We start from the raw sequence: 26,551 nt of genomic DNA on the forward strand, positions 1-26,551 counted from the left end.
CTTCACCTCAGGAAGTGGTCACAGAGACGCAATGGCCGTACGCTGTAAGGGTAACGCAGAATAACATGATGCTGTGATGCAAGATAAAGCAAAGAGAGGACCGTCAACATGAGCTGGTGAAGTAGAAAAGGAGGTCTGTTGTTTATCCTGCTGCCATGGACAGCTGATGGTTAAACTCCCTGTCAAACAACTGCAGCTAAAATCCGCATACTGAGGTCAACAATCCATAAGAACCATTAAACCTTCATTCATCCAGATGCAAAGCAGTGTCTTTTTATCAAAGCCTGGAAAAAGTCCCTAGTTCTGTTTCAGTGGACCCTGGAAAACATGCTAGCCTTTAGTTGAAGTGAATTTTGTTTCATTGATATTGCAACTGAACATGTAAATGAACATTTGTAATAAAAAAACAGAAAAAGAAAATCTGCAAAAAAAAATTAATTTCGAAAAAAAAAATTGAAAAAGTAAAAAAAAAAAAAATTTACAGAAAGCTAACATTAGAAAAAAATCAAAAAATATTTAACACTGGCAAAGATCGGCTCAAAACTTTGTTTTAATGAAGGTGTTTTATAAACGTTTAATTTCTGAATTGCTTTTACATCGTTTCCACTTCCAAACATTTTCTTTGCTTTTAAAAATAATGCAATGAAATGCATTCCATATATTAAAAATTAAGATATTTTAAGGATCTAACATAGATCCATCTCAGCCCCATGTGGGGCAGTAAACACCGGGGGTTCAGCGTATAAAGGAGAGCTCCCAGGGCTCAGACCCATCTAGAGAGGAAGACTGAGATAAACTGAAGCCTAAAAATGTACATCGAAAAGTAGACGGCAAGTCAACTTTGTTAAAGATTTAACAATATAAAAAATAAGTATAGACTAAATATTGTCTTCAGTTAAGATCTCATAGCTTTTCTCTACAAGAAGAGGCAGACCTGATCGCCAAAACAATGACCACCTCAACATGAATAAGGTCCAAATTAAGGACAAGCTCATTTGAAATATCAACATGATACTGAGGAGCGTTCAGTCACTCACAGAGCCTCGTGGAGCCTGCAAACAAGGGGGAGTCGAGGCAGAATGGTTAATGTGATGCAGAAAAAAAAAAAAAATCATCAATTAGACCTGCAAGTATCACTGGCCTCTGTGGGAAACACTAAACAGAAACATCAAATTTAAAGTCTGGTAAACGTTCACTGACTCACAGTCTGGGTATGTTCCTGCTCCCAACAACTGTCCTTCTGTCATATTACACACACAGACCTGAACTGAAGGGTGTCTGTTAGGATCGCAGACAGGGACTGGGCTCACACTGCTAAACCTGTATATTCCTTCCTCTCACTATCGACAGCTTATCAGAGCTCAGATTCTCTGGGTTATCTTTACTTCAGCACAACGCCCACACATTTCTGGATCAGTCAGAACGATTTAGCTGACAGGAACTGCTTTGCATTGTCTAAGCTAAATAGGAAGACTAGAAATAACCAGAGTGGAAGCCTTCATACACCTACGTCTATATCAGCCTTTTGCTTTTGCAGAAGTTTTTGGACTTTTGTGTGAACTTCAACTAACTTGACTGCAGCTAATCATCAAGAAAAAATGACTGCACTCTGGCTGATACCTGGGGAGCTTTAACCATGCCCCGTCCTTGAGATGGAGTTGATACAAGAAGCCATAAATACCAGACATAACTTCCCTGTCAGTCCCAGCACATAGCCCCACCTTGAAGAGGACGCCTTTCACACATTCAGGCGTGCAGCTAAACCTGCATCTTCAAACATCCCCTTACAATCCCAGCAATGAATAGATGATTCAAATCTTGATTTTAGTCTTACTTTCTCTGTTATAAATAATTTCTCAATATAAAATTCTAAACTTATTGACCAGGGAAACAAAAGAACTTGGACTAGGGTTTAAACGTGACTCTGAAGGCTGCGGCGTCTCTTAACTCAGGAGCTTTAATAGAAGCATAGCAGCTACGGATATACAGTAAAAGATTTTTCTCTCATCTGGTTAAAATAAATTAAAAAGGTATTTCTTTCGGTGATGTAATGTTACCCCCGTCCACTGAAGGCGCTGCTGTTCATTCCTAAGCAGAGCCTCACTGGTATTTGTCAGAGAGGCAATGCCAGGGTGGAGGCATGCAGCAACAGAACCGTGAATGGATCCAGAACCTGGTCTTCATTATTTATGAGGTTCGATAGAAAAAAGGATGCAGAGAGAACTTTCTGTGGTTCTGTTATCTTTAAATATAAACATTTTAGCTAACCTTTTGTGCGTTAAAACACTTCATGGAGCCAAGTTCTAACATTCCACTAAGAGACAACTAGAACCAGCTGTTTATAAGCTCTGCTAACAGCATAAAATCTCTCCCAACACTGATTGTTGGCTTAGACTGAAAACAGAAAGCTATATTACAGTTAGCATTCGCTTCATTGAAACAAAGGTAAAAAGTCTGAAGGTATATCAGAGCAACATACCCCGTGTGTTTATGATAATTTTACATTCTGTTCAATGTTTCCCGTTTAGTTATATCTTAGAAATATACAGCTTTAAAATGTGTAAGAATTTTTTTTTCTAAATTTAATCAATATTTAATACAGCTGGCACAAATCTCTGATTTATCAGCCAGCAGATCGGTGCCAGGATTTTCTTAATTTTGGCAAAACAGTGATTCGGCCAATCTTTAGATATGAAATATTGTGTGTCTTGTGATCTTATTACAACTGACAGTGTCAGCTAGAAAACGAAATCTGCATTGGTCAAAATAAGAATCAGCTGTCAGGCTTTTAAAGTAACAGTGTGGTCATATTCACAATTCGAACTTCTGAAAGTACTTTAAATATGAAATTATTACAAACTGTTCAATAAATAAGTGTTTTTAATTAAGAGTCAGTTTCATGTGAATGTGCTTTACTGGAGGCATCCATGTTTGTCAAAGAACACTACTGCCACCTACTGGTTTGTGACGTCACGGTGCGGTATCGGCTGTTGATCAAGTCCCAGTGCTGTATCTGGTGTTTGTCACAACGCGCTATTATCCAAGTCATCTTGAAAACATTCTTCATCCAAATGTTGGCTACATATTACGTGTTTTTTCTCTGGCCAGAAGTTTGATGGCAAATCCTCCCTCTTTAAGATAGGGAATTGGTGATCGGCTAAAAAAAACTTTAATCGGTGCAACCCTAATTTACTACCTTTTTTAACCCTAAATATTATTAAATATATTTAGTCTTTGATGTTATGGAAGGATCCTCTAGAAACAAAAAAAACTCAAGTTTTTAAGAAAACTGGTATATATTTATCTTTACTTTATTGATACGATCATTCAACTTTACATTAATTAATTAATCAATAACTTGTACCCTAATAGCAGCACATTTACATTTAAAAGAGTGCATGCACGGAGAGAGATATACTGAGTCACTGACGGATGCATCCCTGCATGAGTGTGCTTGCTGCTGGATCTCCATGTGTCTGCCTAAGCAGAAAACCCTCCACCGGAAATGCTTCTTGCAGCTGTTAGGAGTATCATTCTCCACTTTGAGGCCAACCGAAAGACACATAGCAGCAAAATCACGTGACTCCTCCACTCAACAAATACCATTCAGCCCTAATCCAGCCATCTCAAAACATTCAAGTCATGCTCTGCTGCTCGACTTGGATGGTCTTATCATCATACGCCAGTGGTTCTTCCCTTTTGTTTCTTTGGTTGTGGCAATATTTCACAAGGAATAATTAGTCCCTCCACGCAATTAAAAAATAACGGCACTAATCCAGCAGGGAAGTTTGAGACAGTGTTGCAAAAGAGAAAAAGCAACAGCTCATCAAGTCTAAGAAGTCCACACCTCCGTAACTATCAGTATGTGAAGACTGTGTTCCTTTAAACACACTGGCTTGTTTTTAGGCTACGAGTACTCGGCTGATATGACAACCAGCAGAAGAAATGAAAAGAGCATTTCTCAAAAATGCAGAGTCATGAGATGAGGCTAAAAGGACACAACTGGCTGATAGAAAAAGGTAAACACACCCACAATCTTGATCACCCTGAACTCTTACACACAAACTCTCAATCCAGAAGCTTTTATAGCAGCAGCAGTTTCTAATTTAGACCAACTAATTGATATTAGCATATTAAAAAAATGCTAATATGAAGCTTGAAATCAGGTCAAATACTGGTGGAAGTAAGAATAACCATAACCCCATCTTCCTTACAGCCCTAACATTTCAAGGTTGCAGAAAATAACAATACTTGACTCTTTTTTTTTAATAATCTGACATATAAAATAAGACGTAAATAATTAACAGCAGTAGAGCATCACTGTTACTGATTAGTGCAAAACCAGACAATTTTCTATAACTAAGAAATAATTTTATAATTTGGAAAATTAACCAAAATATTTAATTTAAAAGCAAACCAGACAAGACAGCATGCAAAAAGTAGAAATTAAAAGTATAGCCAATAGGCCAGTTACACTGTTAGCATGTGGAACTTGCCTGCATGGCATTTGTAATATAATATAGTAACTAATAGGGGAGAGTAGTGGCATGGGTGTCGCGATACGATACTTGGGTCACAATACAATATCATTATATTGCAATATCACCATATATTGCGCTATTTTTCCTTATATCAAAATTTAATGTATATCTTAAAAAAGAAGCCTCTGTATATGTTCATCAGATGAGCTTCATCGTTCAGTTATTTTGGTATCCATGTTGCTTAGGGTTTGAGTCAGTCCACGTCTTCTACTGTGACTGCCTCAACTACAGATATAGTGCTGCATCGCACATCAAAAGAGCTGTCTGTGGACAGAGTGGCGGTACAAAGGTAGCCCATTTTCGCTCAGTTGTAGGCTAAAATGTTTTGCATAAAAAAAATCAATACCAGGAACTAAAAGATCGATATTATACCTGGCCGTCAAAAATAGTAGTAACTAATATTGCGGCGTATTGTGCGACTCCAGTTGCCATGGTTTCTGTCTGGCCAACATTCTGCTTCAGCCTGAGTCTTCAAATAAAACAACAGATTTTAAAAACACAAAATTCTTCTATTTTATGAGCACCGCTTGCTAATATTAAATTCTAGGAGTATAGCCTGTTGTATTTTAAGCAATAGCAGCCAAATAAGCCCATAAAGATTTCACAGCGGTCTATTAGTCCATCTCTAGATTTTATGAGATGTGCTTGATATTTTATATAATTTTTCCTCTTAAGTGTCCAAGTTTAGGCACTGATCTTAATTCAGGTTTGTGAATTGAAATCATCTTGCAATTTTATTTTTTTCATCAATGTAACTGGATCTGTAATCATTTAATCTATTGATATAAATTAATGTATTGTTTACCTACACTAACAACCAGGACACCATTAAGCACAGAGCTATGAAACTCCTAAGAAACCAACAAGTAGTCTGATTTATAAACCAGTATCTGAAGCTTGACTTTGGTCTCAACCAAGTCATTTGCAATTAGGCAGCATCCTGATGATCTGAGCAAATCTTTGACTTTTACAAAGCTACATTCTCGACTTTAAACACCTTTAGCTTATATTGCAGCACAGAAAGTTAAACTTAACAAAAATCTAAATCAATCCTCGGCCGTTCTAGCCATGGCTCAAACAATCAGTTTCAACCTGCAATGAATTGTGGGATAGCGTGGGAACAACAAACTGGACCCCTCTCCCAAATCTGTCAGAAAGAAGGACTGATGTGTTGTCTGCCATGTGGGCCGCCTTCATCCCAGCAATGAGACAGAATCAGACTTCAAATGCTGCCTTTGAAGGATGCAGCCCCTGAATCTTAGCACTGTCTTCTTGGACTATCCCCTTATATATATATATATATATATATATATATATTAGGGCTGGGCGATAATTCAATAACGATATATATCGATCGATAGACGTGTGGCGCAATAGAAAAAAAGAGTCGATAAAAGTGAAACGGTGTTTTCCTTCCTTCTCATTGTAGCCTAGCATGTAGGTTTATGCTAGTCACTACTTCCTCCCAACCAATCACAATCGCGGACCCAGGCACGCCGTCACCAAGCGCCGCCCTCTCAAACCACAACACAGAGCACATGAAGATGTCGCAGCAAGGAGAGGCGGAGGAAATGGTTCCAAGGAAAGGTTTTTGTAGTTCGGCAGTCTGGCAGTATTTTGGTCATGGCAAGTCGGACAAAAAACAAACCACAGTCATCACAGTCAACCAGTGAAACCAGTCTGATAACACAACCAACTTTTTTTTTTCTCCTCTCAGCCGCTCACACCCGCAGGAGTACGAGCTGTGTAGGCCCCGGCGCGGCTCTCCTCCGAGGAATCTTCGGGAATTTCGGGAAAATATATATATATATATTTTCAGTTCTGGGCAGTTTCCCACGTAGTTCTAACAATTGAGAGAAAAATGCTGAGGGGCCAGAAACTTCAAAGTAATAACTCAGGTTAAAGCAGGAAACGGGGGCGGCGGCGGCGGCGGGGCATTTATTTAATTGTTATATTTATTTTGGTCACTTTTCTGGTCACTTTAGTTTATTCTTTGTAAGTATTTAATAACATAACTCAGGTCTCTTAAGTTATTTTTCTTTAAAACAATTCTGTTATGGTTAAAAAAGTTGGTTAAATAAAGATTTAATTTGAAGTCTGTGTTTGTGTTTTTTATTAAAATTAAATCATTTAGCAATATTATAAAAAGTCCAGGCAGAGCTGCACATAAAATATGGTTTCAAATCTTTTCAATAATTATCGATATCGATCAATATGCATTTTTTTTTATCGATAAGCTTTTTTTCTATAACGCCCAGGCCTAATATATATATATATATATATATATATATATATATATATATATATGGGTCACTGTGCACTTGGAGACGTATATATATATACGTCTCCAAGTGCAGTATATATCTGTCAGAAAGTCCTTCTTTCTGACAGATATATATATATATATATATATATATATATATATATATATATATATATATATATATGGGTCACTGTGCACTTGGAGACGTGCATCCGGTCTTCCAACGCATCGTTCGGCGCCGTCTCCAGAGACCCTCCTGGTGGCAGGCAGCACGAACGGCGCGCCCCCAGCCCCCGCAGCTAAATCCTTCGTTGTCTTTATCGTAGACAGGCTGCAGCCATGTCCTGAATTCCTCGTTTTCCAGCCACGTTTGTTCAACTTTGCATATTTTCCCCCCATTATCTGGCTTTTTGTCCGCCTCGGGCTTCTTTTCCGAACATACGGCTTTACGATCAACCAGAAGCAGTTCCGCGCAACTATATTGCGATATAATATATATGACAAAAATGTTTTTATAAATGTTTTTTTTTTAAAAAGCATTTTAAATGTCACGATTATCACATTTAATGAATTTTAATGCCAATAAAGACCTTCAATAAAAACATAATCATTTAATGACTTTTAATGATTTTTAATGACCTGCGGAAACCCTGGGGATACATCCAACTTTAGTCTAAGGACATATAAACCAGAGTAATGCGAAACAATTCCTGAATCAACAACTAATAATCCTTGTCAGGAAACATGCTGTTTGTGAGGTGTAGCCCTACATTTGAAGTAATTGAACACAAATATTTGTAAGTATTCATTACTTTCAGATATAAGTTGAATATTTTACTGAATAAATTAGCCTAAATTAAAACCATACATGTTAATAGTTATTTACAACAAAAAGCAACGTTCAACACCTGTGAACAACCACTTCTGTCCAGTAAGGTTTGCAGACTTTAGCTCCGACCGATCCTCCATGTCTGACAAAATACAAATATTACCTTCTACTGAAAACAGCGCTGGTCCTCCAAGCGTGTCGGATTCAATCATGTTTAAAGGAACTATTCCCGAGTCTGAACAGGATTATCTGTAAGCCCCACCCCCAACTTATTATTCTCCAACATGCATGACACACACGCGCCTCAAGCTGGTTCACATTCCTCCAGAGCACCCTTTCTTTCGGTCCAGTTTTATTGTGCTGATCATATGTTCAGGATTCGCTGCATTGTTGTTCTGTTTTTATCCAATGTGACTAGAAGTGCTGCTAAGTTTTAATCATATCTAAAGGTTCCTGCCTTTAAAAAGGGGGATCTTTGAGTATTGTTTGCTTTCTAAGATGTTTGCTTTCTAAATTTGCTTTCCCAATGAGATAGTGTGAAACCCTTTCAAAGAAAGAGGGTAAAAAATAAATACTGGGTCTACTTTGAGAGACAAGTTTTGACTGTTATCAAAACTCCCCCTGAAAAAGCAACACTTCACCACAACAGACTGGATCCCAAGTCTTGTGGTGTTGGTTGCCCACCACGCCCTGACAATATGTTTTCAAACAGACACAGCAAGAGCCTGAGACCCAAAAAGACACTGATGGATACCAGATCCGATCAAGAATGCAAAAGAATGGATTAGATGCAGTCAGCAGAATCAGGAGATCAGCTGAAAACATGACCCAGAGTGGCAATATTCAGGAAGTTTATTTCATCCTAATGAGGCTAACCCAAGTAGTAATCTAGTTTCACTTCCAGGACACTACATGAGGGATGGACTAAAAGGAAGGTTCTAGTGGACCTGGCCTGGATAAACGTTTGTATTAGAATTAGTGGAATCCTTTTTTAAATCTAGATTAAAATCACTAATTTGAATTCTGCCAAATAAATTCATGATACGTGTGTGATACCTAAATAATAACCGGTTCAATACATTTTCCCTGAAGCAAAGCCGGCGTCTTCATAGCTGCATCAATCATACAGATCCCTTCACTTTCAAGTTCATCAATAAACATCTTTTTTTGCCATAATCCTTTTCCAAAATCAACAACTTTGCTTTCTGTAGCGATCGATTGTTTCTCTGCAGCACAGTGGTGCTTTCATTTATCATAGCGCCACTGGCTGCTTTCTTTGTTCGTCTGTGAGTAATCGGCTGGATCCCCCAACCTTGCGCTTTTCTTCAAGTCATCAGTGAAGTTTTTCTACCTTTTTACAGCTACTCTTGCGACCTAATAAGTTCCCAAAAAAATCTAAAATTTTCCAGAGTAGTTTTTGAAAGAGTTTTTTGATTCACTCAAAAATAAAAAGCACTCGCCGAGTGTTATCTGGTTTTAGAAGGTGTTTTCTTTACTTATAACAATAACAGAAATAATCTCCAAGTTGACTTACTAAAAAAAATATATAAACGTTAATTGGTGATAGAAAAACAGTTTCACTCCTCACTCCTTCACCAACCAATCAGACCAACCACAGCAGCTGCTTCTGCTTGTTAACGAGGAAGGTCAATTAAGATAAATAAATAAAAATAATCACATAACCTTAGATCAGTAACATTAATAATTTAGCAAAAAAAAAAAAATCAAATTCTTAAAAGGCTCCAAAAGCATGTCACGTTAGATCTGGTAATTTCACAGTACGCCTACTCAAGTTTGAAAACTGATTTGTTCTCGCCCAAAGATTTACATCCAGGCTAAAATATCAAGGTGAAAGTCATCATTAGTATAGATCCAGCTCCCAACCCAACTGTGAGAATAGATTAATGGTGATAATTATTTTATCGCTCGATAAGAGCCAAGCGTTAACGCAGCACATTAAGGCTGATAACGGCCCACCACTAATTTAAATCCATCTTCATTTTACATTTAAAGGAGGATAAGAGATCAACTATAAAACAAAGAACAATGTACCAACTTCAGCTTCTGTTATCAGTAAGGGTTTAGAGAGAATTCAGAAGAAGCACACAGATGGAAGAATCTAGTTAATGAGAAAAAATGCAAGCTTAGCAAGGAACAATCAATGGATCATTATCTATATGTTAAACTGATATGTTTGCGAAGATAGTGGCGGGCTAGTGGTTAGGGCATGGAGCTTGGAATCCTGAGGTTATTAGTTCGATCCCACAGACTGCCACTCTGGCTCTCTGAGCAAGACCCCCTTAACCCCACACTGCTCTCTGGGCCCCATGACGGCAGCCCACTGCTCCCCAAGGTGATGGGTTAAATTCAGAAGAAAATATCTCCAGTGTGAGTTTAATAAAGTTCTATTATTATTATTATAGTTAGAACTATCATGATAAATAAATTCCTAAAATAATAGTCCACTAATTTGGTAATCAATTAGATCAGTGGTTCCCTAAACTTTTCAAACTTTAACAATGCAACAGACCGGTACCCCTTGAAAATACATCATATTTATACATACAAAGTGGATTAATTATGTTCATATCTGATAAATTCATCTTTTAATTATTTTAATTATCAAATTAATCATTTTAAACATATTGAAGAATATACACAACATTCAATCATTTAACTTGACAAATTAAAATATAAAAGTATTATTTAACAGGGCTAAAACTAACCAACTGTGAATAATTTTTTCAATTACTCAATAATTCTATAGTAAAAGCTTCTATAAAGAAGATTTTTTTTTGTGCAAAATTAAACCAGGTGAAACTAAAACGTTTCCACTTCAGGAATTCAGGATGGAGCATATTGACAGACGGAAATGTTTTTGATTTTAAATGCAGAATGTTTCCATCCATCTACTTTCTGATACGCTTAAACCCAAGTGGGGTGGCGCGGGGTGCTGTTGCTTATCTCCAGCAGTCAATGGGCGAGAGGCGGGGTACACCCTGGACAGGTCGCCAGTCAAAATCAGTGGACGATTATTTCAATAATTGATTATTCCCATTAATTGTTTCAGCCCTAATATTTAATGTTTTAAATCATGTATAAAGATGTTACATCTATTTGTTTTATGGGACGTTTTTTTACTTCATAGGACATAAAAAATTTTGTATCCAATATATAATTTGATATAATAACTCAAGAATCACATCCCATTGATTGAAAACCATCAAAATTTATATATCTATATATATACACACACAAACAAACATGTTTATGTACATATATTTTTTCTATGTATTCTGCCATTTGCAATTCATCACAGCAACAGTTTTTGGCTTATTTCCTTATTATAAAATCACCTGCAGATAAATCAGCGTTTTATGTTTAGAGCATCAACATTTTATTTTAGCAACAGAAAGACGCCTCCGTCTCCTCATACGAAAAGTCAAATGTGAAACTGCTCTGTTGATAAAAGCAGTACTCACTGAGAGGAAGTGTTTGTGTCACAAACACACGTGTATTCTGCTGTCTGCAAAAAGCAGTGCTGAGGCCAGAGATAACTACTGACCCGTCTTCCTGTTAACTGTCACGGCGCCCAGTCACAGTCGTTCTCGCTGTGACAGCGGTGCGGTTAGGTGCAAGAGGAAGGACTGGAGGATTTGTGAATGAAACCAAGTAAACAAGCAACTTCACTGTAACTAAACAGATCTAAAAGCCCAACAGGGACCATCCTTAAATAAGAAGATGATTTTAAATTAAAGTAAATCACACTTCAACTTATTCAACACAGCTTTCTGATGCCTGAGCTCCTTTTATATGATAAAAGGGATTTTTTTTGTTTGTTCTACATTTAGAGAAACGACACAATCCCACAGGTTGGACACTTCAGCTAATGGCCCTAAATAATAATGCAGGGGTGGAAATGGAAGAAGGCAACAACGCTAAAGAGCTCCAAAGCAGTCTTTCTAAAGCGACACACCAGCAGCTCTGTTTCCAATTACTTTAAATGGTGCAGCCAAAGTGAGCCAGCCTAGGAGCACCACCATGTTCCTTTAATTGATGCCTCTGCTACTATCCTGTTTCATAGCTCTGTCTCTGCACAGACAGCCGCCCAAAACAAAAAGCTTAAAACGCTTGACTTTAACTATTTCACAGTGTTAGCATCAGCTTTACAAGCATGATAATAAAGGCCTGTTTTCAGTTCAGCTGAACAAGACTCACTTTTAGTGCTGCAGCTATCAGTTAGCTTACTGTGCAAATCTAGTTTTAGCTTCTAGATTAAACTAGAGAGATACTTTCAGAAAATTAACATTCCTCCATAAACATGGGATTTAAACTTTAGAAAAACATTTATATGTTTGAAATGAATTTAAAATGGCAAAACAAGTAAAAACTAAATTAGAAAGAAGATTTTTCATCTTAAATGGATGGTTATATTTTTGTACAGTTTTGGCTTAAAGGTATTATGGAGGATTTTTTACAAGAGTGTGCATGAGACCATTTCTCCTCGTGCACACTTTAAAATGTTCTGTTCTCATAGCTCATACGAGCTTACTGTGCCCACATACAGCAGTGACTATACAGTGGACTATAGTGAACTCAGTTAACTGACCATTCAGACAGATGATCACTGCTTTTTGCCCCTTTGGTCACGAAACTCCTCCTCCACAGCGGGGTGCCTGCCCCATCTTTGTTATTAGTCGCCGCTTTCGGGTAGCAAGAGCGGGCCGCTATGACAGCAAATCCCATAATGCTTTGCGAGGAGAGCTCTCCGTGCAAAGCATTCTGGGATCTATCTGCCTCTTCTGAGGCCTTTCTTTTCTTCTCATACACTTCGTACAGTTTGCTCTTACAACCCTCGGGCCATTTTCAAAGAACCCAAAGAGAAAGGTGAGCTTCAATGACTGTCTGAAACCGTAGCTCACCACAAATACAAGCCTTAAAGTGTACATGCGCAGAAAAAGACAGCTAACAGGACGAGCACGTAGGAACCTTTAGCTGAATGACTGCTTAGGTGCCACTGGTGACGGCACTGTATCAATACTTTTAAAAACGAGTATTGTATCCGGATACAACATTTCAGTATCGATACTTATTTGAGTTTCGATACTTTTGACAACCCTAATATATATATATATATATATATATATATATATATATATATATATATATATATATATATATATATATATATTAGGGCTGCAACAACGAATCGATAAAATTGATTAAAATCGACTTTTAAAAGCGTTGGCAACAAATTTAATCATCGATTAGTTGTGTCGCACCATTAATGCGTCATCCGCCGCCGCCGTCATCACATCCACTTGACTGAAACGGGGGAAGAAGAAAAAAAACAACTGCAGCAACCTGTACTTGTGTGCTTGTTTGTTCTGTCTAAAATGTTTATTTTGGAATAAAGAGGTTAATATAAAAAATATTTTTTGTCCGATTCATCGATTAATCGAAAAAATAATCGGCCGATTCATCGATTTTTAAAATAATCGTTAGTTGCAGCCCTAATATATATATATATATATATATATATATATATATATATATATATATATATATATATATATATATATATATATATATATATATATATATATAACCAGTAACCATTACAACGGCAGATGTCCAAGAAAGAGCGGCAGGTATGAAGAGTTGGACAGCACCAGGCCCTGACATGATCCACACCTACTGGCTGAAAAAACTAACCGCACTTCATGCACGCCTCGCAGCACAAATGAACCAACTGCTGATGGATGGGACCCACCCAGAATGGTTAACCCAAGGACGGACAATCCTGATCATGAAGGATACCCAGAAGGGAACAACCCCATCCAACTACCGGCCAATAACTTGCCTATGTACAACATGGAAGCTCCTGTCAGGCATCATAGCGGCTAAGATGAATAGGCACATGGCTCAATACATGCACCCTTCCCAGAAGGGAATAGGCAGTAACACCAGAGGAGCCAAGCACCAGCTACTAGTGGATAGAGCAGTCACTCGAGACTGTAAGACCAGGCAGACAAATCTGTGCACTGCCTGGATTGACTATAAGAAAGCCTATGACTCAATGCCACATACATGGATACTGGAATGCTTGGAAATGTACAAGATCAACAGGACTCTAATAGCCTTCATCAAGAACTCAATGAAGCTGTGGAAAACAAGTCTGGAAGTCAATGCAAAGCCAATAGCACAAGTCACCATCAAGTGCGGCATATACCAGGGTGATGCACTATCCCCGCTGCTGTTCTGCATAGGCCTGAACCCCCTCAGCCAGATCATCACAAAGACTGGCTACGGATACCAATTCCGAAGCGGAACAATCATCAGTCACCTCCTCTACATGGATGACATCAAGCTGTATGCCAGGAGTGAGCGAGACATCGACTCACTGATCCACACTACCAGGATCTACAGCAACGACATTGGGATGTCATTCGGACTGGACAAGTGCGGTCGCATGGTCTCAAAGAGAGGGAAGATGATCAGAACCGAGGGGGTTGAACTACCAGAAGGCCACATTACAGATGTGCAGGACAGCTACAAATACCTTGGGGTGCCACAGGCTAACGGAAACCACGAGGAGATGGCAAGAAAGACTGCCACAGCTAAATACCTACAAAGAGTAAGGCAGGTCCTGAAAAGTCAGCTGAATGGGAAAAACAAGATCCAAGCCATCAATATGCCCTACCAGTCATCAGATACCCCGCTAGTATAATAAACTGGCCAAAGGAGGAGATAGAGGCCACTGACATCAAGACAAGAAAGCTCCTCACAATGCATGGAGGGTTCCACCCCAAATCCAGCACCCTGAGACTGTATGCCAAGCGTAGCGAGGGAGGCCGAGGGCTAGTGAGTGTCAAGACCACTGTCCAGGATGAAACAACTAAGACCCAGGAGTACATCAGAAAGATGGCCCCCAAAGACAAATGGCTTGGTGAATACCTCAGGCAGGAGAAAACCGAAAGCGAGGACAAGAAAGAGGAAGGAGAACCATCATGGAGGGACAAGCCACTGCACGGCATATACCACAGACAAATAGAAGAAGTGGCTGATATCAAAAAATCCTACCAGTGGCTGGAGAAGGCTGGACTGAAGGAGAGCACAGAGGCACTAATCATGGCAGCACAAGAACAGGCACTCAGTACAAGATCAATAGAGGCCAGGGTCTACCACACCAGGCAGGACCCCCGATGCAGACTGTGCAAAGATGCCTCTGAAACAATACAGCACATAACAGCAGGGTGTAAAATGCAGGCAGGAAGTGCATACATGGAACGCCACAACCAGGTAGCTGTCATAGTGTACAGGAACATCTGCCATGAGTATGGGCTGGAAGTCCCAAGGTCAAAATGGAAGACACCTCCTAAGGTAGTTGAGAATGACCGAGCTAAGATCCTATGGGACTTCAAGATCCAGACTGACAAACAGGTGATGGCTAACCAACCAGACATCGTGTTGATCGACAAACAGCACAAGAAGGCAGTAGTGATAGATGTGGCAATCCCAAGCGACAGCAACATCAAGAAGAAAGAACACGAGAAGCTTGAGAAATACCAAGGGCTGAAAGAGGAGCTAGAAAAGATGTGGAAAGTAAGAGCAGCAGTGGTGCCAGTGGTAATTGGAGCACTGGGGGCTGTGACCCCCAAACTGGGAGAGTGGCTACAGCAGATTCCAGGTAAAACATCAGAGGTCTCTGTCCAGAAGAGCGCAGTCCTAGGAACAGCTAAGATACTGCGCAGAACCCTCAAACTCCCAGGCCTCTGGTAGAAGACCCGAGCTTGAGGATGACACATACCACCCCACGAGGGGTGAGAAAACAGTTTTTTTTTTTTTTTTTATATATACGGTCGACAGGCTGCAGCCATGTAATTCCTCGTTTTCCAGGCACTTTTTTTGAAATTTGCATTTTCCCATTTCTCCAGCTTTTTCTCTCCAGCTTCTTTTCCGAACATACGGCTTTACAATTAATCGGAAGCAGTTCCGTGCAAACACACAAAACAACTTATATTAGATATAATATATGTGTCGAAATTGTTTTTATAAACGTTTTTGTTTTTAAAAAGCATTTTAAATGCCATGATGATCACATTTAATGAATTTTAATGCCAATTAAGGCCTTAATTTAACCTTAATTTAAACCCTTTAGAGACCAGCAGCAAAGTCCACATCAAACCCCAGCAGAATCCACACGTGCGTAAGGGAAAAAGAACCAAGTAAATATTAGTGCTAAATATTCCTTCTAACCTCTGGGCTGTTAAGATGCCATTGTCTTCTTCGTTATCATCATCGTCATGCCTGGAAAAATGAATGCAACCAAGGAGAAAACCAGTATCATTAACTTAGAAAAGTGGGGAATATCTGCAGATAGACTGATGATGCTTCTGGCTCAGAGTTAACGTCTTTTAAAAACAAAAAACAGGTCATTATTTAATGACTTGATTCAAGGCACCAACTACAAGATGATTTTCTGCCCTTCACTGTGATTGAGAACAAAATCGGGTAGTTTGGACTCAAATGATCCTCCATGGTGTTTTACACGAACATAAACAAATCTAAGGATAATCATAATGTGTTGTTTGCTTGGCTGTGATCTGAACGGCTCCTTTTTTTTTATTTATCGACATAAAATATACAGAGATTAAAGTGTTAAAGTAGTTTATATGACTAATCTTGTAATGTGCAACAGAATCCTAAACATTAATTGAAAAATGAAACTCTCTAATCATTGGAATGAAAAAGGATCAGCTTAGCATCACATCTGGGATTGTTTTCAGACACGGGTATAAAAGTCAGTCTAAAGTCTAAAAAGTTGACATGATTTCATGCTGATGAATAGCAAGCCTCGGTGCTACAGAGATCTATCCAGATCTGAACCTCCAGCACGCCGTACGCAGGGAACAATCCCAGATTAAAGATTCACTGCTATAAATGCTTAACTGGCAAAATATCATAACAAAATCGAAAAACATAATTTATTCAGAAAGTTTATGATTTTTTTTTTTATTAACACAAGCGTTGAATCTTTTCAGTCTCTGTACTTTGAGGCCCACAGCTAAGAAACGCAGATTTACGAGCCCAGAGGATTAAAGCCTTTTAAACAGAGCCGCAGGACTCAAATCTATGCTAAATATGTTAATATACCATGAATGAAAAACGGTCAAAAACACGAGGAGCCAGGGAGAAACAATAATGCAACTTCAATGGAAACTAAGAGTGGCACTTATCTTAATTTTCCAGATCAGACAGGGATGGAAAAATGCATTGAAGGAGTGGAAAGCTCTAGTTTTCACATCAGGTCCCTCTCAGCTCAAGCAGAGCAGCAACATGACTTTTGTCTTTTATAACGCTCCACCACATTTATCAAACACTTATAAGCTGGTTTCAACCATTACCTAATCTCCATATATCTTTGCTTCCTTATCTGAACTGGTTCTTTAACATTTAAGCCGTTAGTAAAACTTGGCTTCTCACAGCTAAACACACGTCTGAATTACAGATGAGACGGTTAATACAGGCTATCTTGTCATGTTTGTAGCTTAAAACTGCTGCAGATACACAACATATTAGGAAAGACAATTAAGGTAATAATCAAAGTGGATAATTTCTGCAATAAACCAGCTAATGTGAGCTCTGGTGTACTGTGCAGTTAACTCATTTATTTTGTTTTTAACCCAAGATGATTTGTTTTTATTCTATACTCCTTTTAGAGGGGGAAAAAAACTATAAATAAGATTGCAGACTAGGGATATAAACTAATATCTTACAATTAATTGTCGCTTGATTGTTTATTGGGTAAAAATTTGTTCCATCGAATTAATTGGATTGGAATATTCCTTAGAAGGAATTTGTTCCAGTGGTGTAGTTACCACTGTCCACTGGAGGCACCGCTGTTCCTTCTTAAACTGATCCTGGGTGGTATTTATAAGAGAAATAATTCTAGAGCAGAACCATGAATGGATCCAGAGCACTGATCTCTATTTATTCACTGGATTGCTGATTGCCCGAAAAAAGTGAGGCCACCAGCCACCATATTGCCTCTCCCACACCCACTGAGAGGCTCCATAAAAATGCCTACTTGTGTAGCGTTTGGCTCCAAAAACAAGCAGTTTGCCAGCTGTGGGAAGACGTTTCACACGTAGTTTCACAGTCAGTGGATGAACTAAGCAAGAAAATCCATGTATACGCTGAATACGCTGATACGATGTATCATATAGTGTAGTATGTAGCGTAACTTTAGTCTGGCTATCTCAGACTGACTCAAAGATATTGAATAAGTTAGCCATTGACATTGTGTCTAACATTAGAAAGTAGAGTAAATCAAAAGTAATTCACTGTGAAATGTCAATGTAATAATTCTTTATTAAGTGGATGATGCTGTAGTTTTTGTAGAGTTTGTTGTATTTCTCATTTGAAAAAGACATGTGCTGAAATATATTGCATGTTATAGTGGGGAAAAAAGCAACTCAAACATTTTTAAGGCTAATGCAGAAACAGCATTAAAGTATATGACTTTACACTTTCAGCAAATCTGTATTATTTTGCTCCATTACCACATTCAGTCTATTGTGATGGATATTTTATAATATGTTCTATTACATGATTTAGAGACTTCATGGACTTCACACTGAATATGCAATTTTATTTGTTTACTTTTTTAATTATAAGTTACAGTAATCTACTGATGCTATGAAACAGCAAGTGTGTGTCAAAGTTATGAATTTATCTTTATTTTAAAAGTCTTAACCCTCCCTGAAAATGAGAAAATAATCGTTGTCATATGCTGTAGCGCACGTATTGTTTCCATTGCGATCGGTCTAACAAGGGAGTACCAATATGGCGGCCGGTGGCTTCACTCCACCTGGTACTATCAATGGGCAATCAGCAATCCAGTGAATAAATAGAGATCAGTGATCCAGAGTCCGGTCCAGATTAGTTCCACTTTTTAATGGATCCAAGGATGAAAATTGAACTTTCTGTGCTTCTGTTTGTAAATATAAACTCTGGGAAAACGCATCATGTTCTCATCCAAATAGCTCCCATTAATCTGTGCTGCAGAGGAGCAGCAGAACTTCTCTGCTGTAACTGGAAGGAGAGGATGTGATGACAGGAAAGTGGAAGGCATTATGTTAAACGTTTGTAACAAGATAAAAAAGTTCTGCTCTTCATTACAATGAACGGTTAAATAGTCCAACAGTACATCAGAGTGACATCTCTGTTCATTGGAAGAGTTTCACTTTTCATTTTTTGTTCGTTAACCTAAAAGCCTTCCTGTCTTTATCTAAACAGTTTGATAAAGTGTAAAACATGTATTTGTTTATTCAGTCAGCATTTAATACAGCTGGAACAAAACATTAAATAAAATACGATTATTACTTTATTTAATCTGCACATTGTAAAAACATATCTATTCCTTCATGTTTAGATACAAGAGAAAACTTTGCTTTGAGGAAAAGAGAATTCATAAGATATATTACCTTTAGATCAATTTAATTATCGACTTGCAATCCTAATGTAGAAAGCATTATTATAACTTTAATAATCAATATGTTAAATTACTTTTATTGAAGTAGGAATATTTATTGATTTGAATAAAATTTGTTGAATCATATTACAGATATTTTTCCCTTAAAGGTGTAGTGGAGGATTTTTGCAAACATTTGAATAGACCCGCCCTCTCCACTAAAAAAAAAAAAAGAAAAAAGAATACGCACATGCACAATCCTATACTTGCTCCAGAGAAGGAAAGCCTGTTAAATGTGTGCGAGAGCGTGCACAAGCCCATTTCTCCTGGTGCACGCTCTGTTTAAAAGTTGCCGTTTGCATCGCTCATACAAGCTTACTTTCCAAAAGAAGATTTGCAATTTTTCCACTATGTCAGACTTACCAGTGGTAAGTGAAAATGGGGGTGAGCATGTAGGACGGCCTTACATAAACATATCAGCAAAATGATTGACAGTTAGGAGGACCACTTATTTTGATGATCCACCTGGAAAAATTCCCTTTAAATGTTTGAATGCATAGAAACAATGGTGTTTCAGCTGAAGGCAATCAGACTTGGAAAACAACATGCCGGATAAGGGTGGTTCATCAGCTTTACCTCAAAGCAAACATTAATGACTGTTCATTATGATATTAGCAGATGTTTTTCAATGCATCGAAACATAAGTGAAAACCTAGGGTCTGTCACCTGGCCATCATCCAGGACAAACTTCTAAACAAATAAATACTAATTTTCACCAAAGAAAAAGAAGGTAATTTATTAAATATTTAGAAACCGTATCAGAAAATGCTTTAAAATGAGTGAGGTTGCACTGAGGGAAGAGAAGCCATCTTTTTTGTTTATATTTTGATGAATTGACCATTTTAGACCCCAGTACCTGATCTAATGTAGGCAGATGCTAAAATAAATACATGTAAATGTCCTAATATTGCAAGGTTTTATGAAAATACAGTCGGTTTTTGTCGTTTCCCATTGGTCCAATGTGATGTTTATATATTTAAAGCAGCATAGCTGCAGCATCTGGCAAAAATAAATTAAAATTTAATTTTCTCAGCATGGCGTCTGCTCGCAGCTGCCCTACGGGGAGCTGGACGTAATGTAAATTTGAGGTAAGGAAAAATCATAGTTTAGTGTAGTTTGATTGAAAATCAAATAGAAATCAGATTACAATCTCAGGCTGACTCAGTTCATGACAGACCCAGCTGACTCAGATACAGCAAGTGGAGGTAATAAAGTGTTATTAGCTTCCACCAAAATGGAGGGGGCTCCAGAAACTATTCCTCCAATCGGAATGAACACTACATAGATGAATTAAGAACAACACAGGTTACTGTATTGGGTAGACCTGCTCACCTGTTTGTAAAGACAAGGACTGAATCATTCAGGAACAACTAAATGCATCTATATATTCAGTTAACTGAAGATGAAGGGAGCATATAAGTTGAAATTCATTGGTGAAGCTAGAAATCTCCTTCTGGTTCCAGAGGAAAACAGCTGGACTGGTTCTATATCAAAGAAAGGCCATGGCTGAACTCATGGAGTTTGTTGGTGTGTCAAAGGATTACTAATGCACCACCTCACATTCTAGTCCTGTAATCTTCAAGATGACAATGATTTCATTTAGCTCCCGCAGTCTCCAGTTAGACACATTAAACGTCCCAATCACCTTAAACCCGACCATCAGTGGACAATCATTGGATGAAAGTGAAAATGAAGACCTGTTCTTGCCCTGGAGAGCCTACATAACTCCCAGACACTTCATAGGTTTATCTGTGATTTAAACTCTGAACAGAGAGAGCCTGTTTACTTCATGGCTGCTGCCGTCTATTCTTTTACTAATTTGGAAGTCTTTAACAAGGGTCCGCGACCCCTAGGGGGTCCACAGAGGCACTGCATGGGGTGTGTGAAAGTTTTGGTTGATTAGACTATTCCCCCCTGTAAATTTGTCCACTAATTGAAATGTCTTTGAATCCACATTAACATGAATTCAACACACTGTAGTAAACAGATAAATGGAGGCAGAAGATGTCTTTCAGTCATAAATGCACACATTCAGTGACACACAGGAGCTCTTTCAAGCTGGGCACCGTTTCATTCACAACACCTGTCCCATCAATGAGGAGTCAGAAATACTTTAATAATCCCAGGGAGAAATTACTTTAGTTACATGACTCCATCTGTAATAGAGTGACTATAGGCCCAGGTTGATAGAACCCTATTTCATACACTATATATAATTAGGGGGTCCCCGCTCCATCTCGCCATCAGTTTGGAGATCCATGGCCTGGAAAACATTGAAGGCCCCTGGATTGATAATTGATTAATCTATATATTATTGTTTCCATCAATCAAAAAATCAATAATTCCAGTAATTTAACATAAGTTACCTTGGAATGTGGAAATAAAAATGTGTAATCCTGCATTTCATATGAATAGTAAGTTGCAAAAACATGAAAAATATACAATTTAAATACACATGAAAACTTACATCCCACAAATTTGGTATAATTACTGCTCTAGATGGGTCGCTCTGTCAGCCAAAGGCATGTTTTAAAGCCTCTACTCTCCAGTTAACGATTAATCGATTACTAAATGAGTTGACTTTTATGTCAAAAATCGATTAATCATGATTAATCCAATTGTTTCAGCCCTTATATAAATTGAAAAATATTTACATTGTTTCCTGCTGTGAGTGATTACTACTTTAGAAAATGTGGTGTTTTACAGTTTGTGCACCAACAGTCTAGGTAACTACTCGATAACATAATTACTTGTTTTTAATAATCCATTAATCTCTTAAATAGTTTCATATCACTGAGTCCTGCTTTAAGTGGCGTCTGTACCAACCGATACATTATAGGCCCTGCACGAACCATAAGGCCTGAGCAGCGTGTAATGGAAGCCTCCTTTTAAAGTGAAGAAGTGGGCAGGGGGAGGGGGCTCCAACAGGAGCCTCTTTTCTAACAGCCACACAGTCAGGAGGGGGTGGGGGGGTAAAAAACACTGAGCCCTCTTCCTGAATCAGAATGTGATGGATCCAGGCCACCCTCTACCTACCTGATAAGAACTTATCCTCACAGGTCTACCCAAAGTGACACCTTAGTGTCATTTGAGAGGAAACACAGCGTCTGTAAAACCTTATCTGTCAAACAGAGCGAGCTCCAAGCAGTCTGGGAGGTCATGTGACCGACCTTAGCTGGAAACACACTAAACCTGTATCTGCAGCCTTAGAGGGAAACTGATATGAAATGGTTTTCCGGGGTTAACAAGTCTCTACTCACACCAAGGACTCTCATAACCCATAATGAAAGAAAAAGAATGAGTTTCCATTTGGGTTTTTTTATGGATCGCACAATGTGGAACCCAGGAACGATAAATAGTTGTTCTTTCAGATGAAACCCGTTTTCCTGACTACTGGCACCACAACAAGCCATAAAATGGGTTCCTCTCTGGATCCAGTCTGTTTACTGCTCCAAAGAAAGGCGGATTCCTCACATCTATATGAAGAAACGACGAGCACAAAACAATGAAGCCCTTCTTTAACTGATTTGCATATTTCTCTTAAAAGTTTTTACCATAGCAGCAGATTATCATCCCCCCCCAAAATCAAAATAATAGTAATAAGTGAACCGCCCCCAACACACACACTTCTGCACAAGAATCCTGATTTAGCACTTATCATAAAGCTCTGAACAGCTCCTGCAGGATCTCTGCAGAGTGGCAAACCAGCGAGGTCTCCTGGCAACATGTTTGCCCAGCTACAGGCACACATGGTTTCAGTTAGGGGTCTGCACCTATAAACAGTCGACCATGGCAGTTTTTTGGTCAGGAAGTGCAGTGTTGACTGCAAGTCAAGACAGGCAAAAACTGCTAATGAATGACTCTCACAGTTTAGCCGATAGCGCAGGTTTGGATCGGACGCATTTGGAGCTCAGGAGAGAAGCGACTTTCTGCTCCTAAGATGGTCTGAATCTAATCAGAGTAAGGAAAATCAAAGGGTCAGCAGAGCTCTGCCGAAGGAAAGCCTGGTTTACGGATACCCGGAGAGGGAATTAAATGCACCATGGCCATATCGACTCGGATGCTCAAAAAGAGCAGACAATTCCAACCCAAGACAATTTATTGCCATGCCAAGAAAGTGTTTATTTATTATATTTTTCCCATCAAACTAAATCAGAAAAACAAACATAATAACCCCCCCCCCCCCCCCCCCCCCCCCCCTCAAAACAAAAAAACAAAAAACAAATGTATGTCTGTTAGTTATTTTCTATCAGGACACTTTTAGTGGCTTCAAACACGTCGTGTTTCTCTTGTCCGGTTAACTCCGGCCAAATGGATCCTCCTAACAACGACATATCAGCCCAGACCAAAGCCTACATCATAACTGTCACACAGACAGAAAACACAGGTTATAAACTCTGAACTCTTCTACCCATCCCATCCAGTTTATTACCTCGGAGAAAACAAAAAAAAAAAAAAAGCTGTGCAACACAAACAAATTTATTTTCTTAACTTCTCAGAGTGTTTTATGAGAGAAGTGGTCAGAAGTTTATAGGTGGCAATGCCGTGGTACTTTACGGCTTTTATTGCTCTATTTAAACCCATGAATTATTTAACATCAATGTTGGTTTGTTTTTAAACATTTGTTTGCTCCATTTTGAATTTATTGTAGGATTCCCTCTAATCCACAAAAGGACATCAAAGCTAAACAATCACCCTTCTTATAATAGATGCTGGAGTTTTGGGCTGCAGGACATATCGTAATCACAACATCAGAGCTTAAAGGGCAGATTAGACTTCTGCAACCACACACATCAAATGTTGTTTGGGTCTGGTCGCGAACCACTTTTGCTGGTATGCTTCTGCACCATCGGTCTGGAATTTCTAGGGATGCACAGCAGTTTCCCGTCAAAGCGCAAGGGGGAGCCTATTCGAGAATGCGCGAGAACTTCGGCGGATGGTCACGAGTACTTCAGCAGCGCTGTAGTGTTTATCTTCCAAAACAACAATGGCGCGTCTGCAAGATATCACGGTCACAGAGATGGATCTAGAGTTGCTAGATATGGAAGAGGAACAGGTTCTGTTAATGGAGTTGGCAAAAAGACAAAGGAGGACACTTAGGTTTTCCATTGTAGTTGTTCCTCGGTTTTTAGAAATAGTATGCCCTGGCACCGAATCGAGAAGGACGACCACACAGACAGCCGGAAAGGAATTCCAAGGACCAATCACAGCTGCTTTTTCTCTGCGCACTTCCGCTTGAAGTCTGCGCGGGTTTATGATCGTCCCACGTGTTGTCAGGATTTTTTTTAGGTCCGCAACGACGGCTGCAGAACCTCTGCGCGGGGGGGCGTGGTCACGTACAGAAACAGATTTGACGGCGTCAGAAGCATAAATTGGCCTTTAGGCCACAGATTAATGAGTGATACGGAGAACTCCTGAAAAAATATACAAGTGTAGATGAATGAAGAGGAAACTGCATGTACTATAAAGCAAGGTGGAGGGAGCATTATGCTGTGGGGTTGTTTTACTGTGCCACATCAGTGGATTATTCTCAAAGGATGACGACCTACTAATTCTTCCTCTTTGCATCAGATTTACAGCTAGACGTTTAAAACTTTTTCTAAAAAAAAAAAAAAAAAAATTTTTTTTTTTTTTTTTAAACATAGAAAAGCCTGAAAATCAAAATCAAAAATATCTTGTTAATCTCATTCCAAACTGGACTTGGTTTCCGAGTTGGGCTACTGTATAAAAGCTCAAACTCAAAGCTATTCCTGACATTTGAACTGAAAAAGGTTCCTGGATGGGAAGAGAAACGTCTTCAAACTTAGAAATAAAGTCCAGGAGGTTGTTTTTAATTTTCTGGAATGACTATGACCTGGATGACTGACAACCTTCACCAGCTTAATGGATCACTCATAATATATAATGTCGTTTAGTAATAATGAATATAATTACAGTTATATGTTCTATTTTCATTATATTAAGAAAAATAAACACTAAAACAGTAAGAATAACTTAATTAAATAAATAAAACATCACAGCAATAAGCAGCCTATCAAAGCCCAACCTGTAATATCAATATTTAAGTAAATAATCCATTAAAATTCTCTACATATAAGTATATATATAATTTACATCACTGTTTTAAGGAGAAAAAACAGCTATTTGATATGTTAACAAAACACCCAAGTATTATGATTAAACTTTTCCTTCTTAACTAATTTCTGCTAGTTTTCAGCAGAGAGCTCAATGGAAAAAGTGTTGTGGGCTAACATGAGCTGCTAAACATGTAATACTCTAATAATTACCGCTTTCAGCCATTAACAGTAGAGTTAAAGTTGGGGGGAAACGGTTTAAAATGTTTTTAGTGTTTTCTTTCCGGCGGCAGCCTGTAAAGCCTCACAGTTAGCAGCCCTGCTAGCTCTGGAGACAAAAAGTTTTTCCACAGATCAAACTTTTCTTCTGCGGCTCGTGCGTAACAGGAGCTGCCGTTAAAGCCGCTCGGCTTGTTTTCTCCTCCAGAAAAAAAAAGAAAAGAAAAGAAAGAAGAAAAAAAACGACACTAAATGGAAAAGTTCGGAGCCTACCTCCCAGTCTCCTCCGCCGCTTCCCGGGCCGTCTGTAACCGCCGCCGGACCTCCGAAGGGCCGCGGAGCTTGGAGGGGAGAAGCCGTTAGGGGTCCGGAGCGCCGCAGCACCGAGGCCCCGGGGCCCGTGTTCTCGAAGCAGCTAGAAGCGGAGGCGAACCGAGCCGCGGCCCTCCGCTGTTTGACACAGACTCCTGGATAACTTAGTGACAGCCCCCCCTCCCCTCTGCAGCCCTTCACTTTTCTCTTTTTCCTCACTTCCAGCAGATACGAATCAAAATACTGTCACAGAATATGGCGGCGGCTTCAGCGAGCTGCTATCGCGAGATGAACAATCTGTTTTCCTTTTTTTCTCCCCCCTAGTCTCCAAAGTTGTGCTGCTGAAGGAGGAGGTTTTACAACAGCTGATATAAAGTTAAAATCTCTATTCTCATCTATATTTGATCCTTAACCCTTTACAGGGACCTCAGTAAAATACTTTGAAAAATGTCTTTAAATCCACATTACATGAATTCAACACACTGCAGTAAACAGATAAATGGAGGGAGAAGATGTCTTTCAGTCATCAATGCACACATTCAGAGACACACAGGAGCTCTTTCAAGCTGGGCACCGTTTCGTTCACAACACCTGTCCCATCAACCAGGAATCAGAAATACTTTATTAATCCCAGAGAGAAATTACTTTAGTTACATTACTCCATCTGTAATAGAGTGACTATAGGACCAGTTTGATAGAACACAATTTCATACAGTATATTTAATTGTATAATTGTCCCCGCTGCATTGCCATCAGTTTGGGGGTCCTTGGAAAATG

At 38.9% G+C, this 26,551-nt stretch overlaps 1 protein-coding gene across 1 annotated transcript in view; it reads right to left on the reverse strand.

Moving 5' to 3' along the window:
- The window catches only part of tab2 (TGF-beta activated kinase 1 (MAP3K7) binding protein 2), a 51,650-nt gene extending 25,590 nt beyond the window's left edge, over positions 1–26,060 (reverse strand). The window contains exon 1 of the mRNA XM_038294337.1: positions 25,736–26,060. The gene's annotated coding sequence lies outside the window, so the exon portion shown is untranslated. The remainder of the gene's footprint in view (positions 1–25,735) is intronic.
- Positions 26,061–26,551: the final 491 nt, after the last annotated feature.

The sequence above is a fragment of the Cyprinodon tularosa genome, unplaced genomic scaffold, assembly GCF_016077235.1.
Source record: "Cyprinodon tularosa strain WSP-4 unplaced genomic scaffold, ASM1607723v1 ctg1099, whole genome shotgun sequence".
Lineage (NCBI taxonomy): Eukaryota > Metazoa > Chordata > Actinopteri > Cyprinodontiformes > Cyprinodontidae > Cyprinodon > Cyprinodon tularosa.